The following is a 6,197-nucleotide window of genomic DNA, read 5'->3' on the forward strand; positions in this document are numbered from 1 at the left end:
CCCGGAGTGGATGATTGTTCAAACCTTCTACAATGGTTTGAACCCGAGTACAAGGCAACTCTTGGATGCGGCGGCAGGAGGTACCTTAGGTAGCAAACCCCCGACGAGGCTCGTCAATTGATTGAGGAAATGGGGTTAAATAGCTACCAGTGGAACGCTAGAGAGAAGAAAAAGGTGGCCGGTCTCCATGAAATTGATGCGGTAACTTCATTGGCAGCCCAAGTGGAGAGTTTGAGTGAGAAGCTAGATCTTATAGCTTCGAATAGAGTGGCGGCCGTGACCAATTGCACCGGTTGTGGTGGAGAACATGCTCCCTCCGATTGCCCAATTGTCATTGGTGATGTTTCTTCAGTTGAGAATGTTGACTTTGTAGGTAATGGAATGAGACCTCAAGGGAATCCATACAAAGAACACCTACAATTCGAGGTTGGAAGAATCATCCCAACTTTTTCATGGAGTAATCAAGGACCACGAAGACCATGGGGCCATCGGGGTTCCAACAACAACAACAAGCCCCTCAAGTGGAAAAACAGAATTTCAGGTTTGGAAACCCGAATGACGGATTTGGAGAAGCACTTGGCTAGATTTGTTCAATCGGCAAATACAAGGTTTGAATCAGTCGAGGCTACACTTCGTAATCAAACCGCCTCCTTGCACAACCTTGAAAATCAAGTGGGGCAAATTGCGAAATCTCTTTCCGAAAGCCCACATGGAAGTTTACCAAGCAACACGGAAACCAACCCAAGAGAACATGTGAAGGCGATCGCTTTGAGAAGCGGTCGTGAGGTTGAAGGGCGGCTTCCGAGTGAAAAGCCGAAAGAACACACACCCGAGGTCATAGAGGTTGAGAAGGGAGCAAACAAAGAGAAAGAGGTGGCACCCCCATCTTTCAAGCCAAGAATCCCTTATCCCTCTAGATTAAAGAATGACCAAGGGGATGACCAGTATAAGAAGTTCCTGAGTTTGTTTAAGCAACTCCACATCAACATTCCTTTTGTTGAGGCTTTGGCTCAAATGCCTAAGTATGCGAAGTTCCTGAAAGACCTATTGACCAACAAGAGGAAATTGGAGGAGAGTGCTTCAGTGGTGCTTGATGCTTCATGCTCGGCGGTGTTGCAAAAGAACATACCGAACAAGAAGAAAGACCTGGGAAGCTTCATTATTCCGTGTAACATCGGCAACTTAGGCGAGGAAATGGCATTGGCAGATTCAGGGGCAAGTATCAACGTCATGCCATATACTTTCTTCCAAAAGCTAGGCTTGGGTGAGCCTAGGCCTACTCGGATGACTTTACAATTGGCGGACCGAACGGTATGACATCCGAGAGGCATCATTAAAGACGTGCTTGTCAAGGTGGACAAGTATATTTTACCGGTTGACTTTGTAGTACTAGATGTTGATGAGGATGCAGATGTACCCTTGATACTTGGGAAACCGTTCTTGCGGACTTCCAAAGCATTGATTGACATGGACGGCGGAGAGCTCACGTTGAGAGTCGGAGACGATAAGCTCACTTACCGCCTTGCTGAAGCCATGCGGCATTCTCTTGATTTTGATGACACTTTGTATTTTCTAGACACTACTGATGAGATTGTTGATGAATATATACAGGAAATGTTCAACCCGGATCCGTATGAAGGTTTGTTCGACCAAAGGGAGAGCAATGAAGAAGTAATGATGCTTGGTTCAACCGAAGAGGAAACATCTACCCCGGTAATCTTGAAGAAGGTGCTCCAGAAAATGAAGAGGGCTCGAAGACGCCACCAAAAATGCCCCAAGACTGTTGGAGACGTACATGAGCCAAGGGAGTTGGACGAACCATTGTTAGGTGATCTGAAGCCCGATAGTGCAGCCTCTACCCTCAAGAGACTTTGCTCATCATGCTTTCAAGTTATGGGTAAGAGGGCAACCTTCATTCATGAACCACCGTGAGGTAAGAAAGATACGTCAAGCTTAGTGACGTTAAACAAGCGCTTCTTGGGAGGCAACCCAAGTGTTTACTGTTTTTTCGTACTTTTAGTATAGTTTGTTCGCATGAATAAATTGTAAAGTGTTGGTGTTTCAATTTTTGAGTGCTTGTGCTGCGATTTTTATTGTGGGTTTTTAAAAGAATTCATTGTATGATTTGTTGAGAATTGCTGAAGTTTGGTCGTTTGAGTTCTATTTTATGTTTTTATCTGGTATAACTTACATATTAGGGTAGGCTCTGAGTGTGTAAACATGTTAAAAAATTTTCTGCAGAGCCTAAAGAATTTTCTAAGGCATCCAGAGAAAACACACGGGCGTGTGGAATTTCCGCATGCCCGTGGATTTGCACTGTGAGTTCATCCAGAGAAGGCACAGGGGCGTGCGGCTGCCCCTGTGAACGACCATGTGACTATCACACGCCTGTGGGTAATTTCCGCACGGGCGTGTGACTTCCTGCAGAGTTGGGCGGTTTATCCCGAGAGCACACAGGGGCGTGGACTCGTCCCTGTGGGCGACCTTGTGAACCACACACGGGCGTGGGTAATTTTCGCACGCGTGCGAATCTCCGCAGAGGATCTCTCCATCCCGAGAAGACACAGGGGCGTGCGTTTGCCCCTGTGAGTTGGGCCTGTGAATGTCCACGCCCGTGTGGAACTTTCGCACGGGCGTGAATCTTAGAGAATTTTCTCGATTGCATGGAGAGTCCACAGGGGCGTGCGCCTGCATGGGTCGGGCACGCAGGCGTGGGTAATTTCCACACGCCCGTGTGGATTTCTCGAATATGTTAGAACCACAGGTTTTCTTTAAAATCTTTTCGGGTTTCTTCATCTTTTCACCCTCATACGTTTTGAGAACATATCCTTGCTCTCCCGACCTCTCACCGTCGTTTTAGAGGGGTTGTTAATTGAGTTTTTCCGGCCGTTTTCTAGTCTTTCATTCTCATTTTTGTCGGTAAGCTTCTCTTTCTCTTTTTCTTTGCCAATCTTCATTTATTTTGCAGCACCAGCGTCATCTTCACCAGCAACGGAAACAGATGTACTAGTTATTGACACCGACACTTGAGGCGTCTTTACCTTCTTTGTTCTTATTTTTCGCATTTTATTTTCTGCATTTTATTTTGGATTTGTATACTCAGAAAGGATTTTCCCTCTGAGTTTAGTTTCATTTTGTTGTCTCGGGTTGTATTTATTGCTCTATCTTTTGTATACTCGAGTTGTTTTTGTTTTATTGAGCTTCACTGAACCCCCTCGTGTATGCGTGCAGATGGTCTTGTCATCATGGGAATTGAGACTTTGTCATGGGCACGGCCAAGTTGCTTCGCCACTTGCCCGTGTGAGCTTCACAACCCATCGGAACATTACACCCAAGTACTTAGCTCCATCAAATGCCACACTAGGAGTCAGGGGAGTATTGTTTTGATTGCTTCCCCCACATATATTCTTCATTGATATACATTATGAGTGGCCTTGCATGTGTACATTGAGGACAATGTACAACTTAAGTGTGGGGGGGGAGTTTCATAGTGCACACATCTTTTTTATTGTTCTTGATTGTTATATGCTCACATAGCCAATGGCGGTTCACCTTAGTTGCAATGATTGTATTCTTAAGTCTAGGAGAATTGTTAACATTGAATGGTTTCATGCTCTAGTTCTTGCTTGAAGTTTTAGGAATTTTTGCCTGATTTACACTTAGTGCACTACTCATTTTTTTTAAACTCTTTTGGAAACTCAAGTTCGATGTTAAAGGGACTAGTTATAGTTGTTTCTTGTGTTAAATTCAAAATAAAAAAAATGAGAAAATGAAAAGAAAGAACAAAATAGTTTTATTGTTTAGTTATGCTATTGGGTGGAAAGAGCTACCACCTATAAGTATGAAGCTACTCTCATAAGGCGGATACTAGTTATGCCCTAATGAGAGAAAGAGCTATCTCATGGGATGAGTGAAAGCTACCACCCCGGTAGAAAGAGCTACCACCTCGAAAGTGTGAAAGCCACCTTAGCGGCCGCTTGGGAAAGGGCTACCTTAGAGGATGTGTGAAGCTACTACCGTTTTTGAAATGTTCGTTGTTTCCTTGTTGTAGATAAATAAGTCCCTTATACTTAGAGCTTTGAGGAGTATACTTTGGGTTGACTTGAGTGAGTTCACACACTTACACGATTTCGGGTTTGTTGTTCTTTTTTTTATTCAAGTTTTTAGCTAGAGCATTGATTTTTCGTATTTAGTGTTGAAATTTCCCTTTCTTGTAGAATGCTCTCTTTGTATGCTTTGGTGAACCTAAGGCCAAGCACTTCCAATATTTCCTTCATCCATGCGCATAACATTTTAATTTTTGCTTGAGGACAAGCAAAAGCTTAAGTGTGGGGGCGTTTGATAAGTGCTTGTGCGATATGAATGCGAAGCATTATTTCCTTATGTTGAGCATTACTTTCCTCGGGTTTTTACACTAATATGTGTGTTTTTATGTTGCTTTTGTGCATGTAGGGTTGTGAAACCAATTATGAAGGAAAGAAGCCAATGTGGATCACAATGCACCAATTTTGGACGAAATCTTGCTAAAGTTCAAACACGAAGATATAAGTCGGGTGCGAGATGCTAGAGTGTGTGCCAACCTCCCCGTATTTGAGTTTACACAACCATTTGGAGGGGCACAAGGGCAGCTCACACTCAAGCATTCCGACTTATGCACATAGAACAAGATCTCCATCATCTTATCCGTCATTGAAGAAGCAAAAGCGATCCACGGCATAAACGTGTGCCCGCTTTATGTTACCTCGATGAAAAGTGGATTCGGGAGTATTTTTGGCATAGTTCTTGTAGCGATTCTTTGCTCATAGCCGGCCGAAAATCGCAGAAACAGAGAATTCACACGGGCGTGTGGAAATTATCCACGCCCATGTGGAAATTCCGCACGAGCGCGTGTTCCGTACACGCCCGTGGAGTCACCCGATTCCAGTAATATTTAAAGCCGATTTCAGCCCCGATTTCAGCATTCTTTTCTCCATCTTTTCCCCAACTTGAGAGAGGGCTTCGGCTAGGGTTTTCAGGGGTATTGGCCAAGGTTTTGGAGAGGTTCTACGGCTCCGACATCGTCATTCCTTAGGAAGAAGGTTGGTAGGGGAGCTTCCATTGAGGCGTATCCTATACCGGACGAGGGAATCCTTGGACGACGAGTAGAGAACTCTCTACAAGACCATCGACACGACCATCGAGGGGGTTTCTTTATGGATTTATTGCTTTTACATTCTATTTCTTTGATTGTATTTAGCTCCATGGAGAGCTAAACCCCTAGTGGGTACTTGGGTGATTGTGAACCCTAGATGTATTCGTTTCATTGAACTTCTTTATTATGCTTTCAATAAATTGATGTTTATTGTGAGTTCCAACCTTGAATGCTTGATTGTATGAACATTTCCCCTAGAGTGACACTAGGGTTGAGAGTTCTTGTTGGTAACCTTGTGAGTGAGTGACACACCACGAGCGTTAGACAAAAGCTAGGTTGGAGAGGGGTTGAGAGGGTGAGTCGAGAGTGCAGGGGAGCGTCCCCTTTCCCCTCCGGCGTGATAGATTCTATCTCCGTTCCTTGAGTTTTTTTGCGGCCATAATAGAGTGAATGGTCTAAAGGGATGAACCTCCACTGGGGCCTAGTTGCTGCGTGCAATGGAGTGAAGCGTTGAGAGGATCTTAGTATCTAGGGGCTTAATTGTGGCTAGGGACCTTCCGCTGGACCAAAGGGTTAGGTCTATAATTAGGAAGCGATTTATCACTTGGAATCCCTAGAGCTTATTGCAACTTTATTCGAAAGTGCGAGGTTGAGAGGTTATTTAATCTCTCCTCCGGGACATGAATAGAGTTAGGCATAGTTGACCTTAGATTTGGGACTATGTATGTAAGGATTTCGACGACTCACCATTGCATTGATTAGGAAGCAAAATAGAGAGTTCTTGCACTTGAAGCGATTATCCTAGGTGAAGCATCATCCGAGTACCCCATCTTTATCGATTGCCTTACCTCCTCCTTACTTTTGCTCTCTTACTTGTTGCTTTTAATTGTTGAGAATTGAATCATTATCACACTTATCATTGTTGATACTCCACATAGCTAAGAATCGAATTAAGTGTCTTTACTCCCTACTCCCTGTGGATTCGACCCCACTCACCCGGGATTATTACTTCGACAAGCCCGTGCACTTGCGGGATATAAGCAAAGGGGAACTTGTCATCATCCGT

This window comes from Dioscorea cayenensis, chromosome 3 (genome assembly GCF_009730915.1).
Source record: "Dioscorea cayenensis subsp. rotundata cultivar TDr96_F1 chromosome 3, TDr96_F1_v2_PseudoChromosome.rev07_lg8_w22 25.fasta, whole genome shotgun sequence".
In the NCBI taxonomy this organism is placed as follows: Eukaryota; Viridiplantae; Streptophyta; class Magnoliopsida; order Dioscoreales; family Dioscoreaceae; genus Dioscorea; species Dioscorea cayenensis.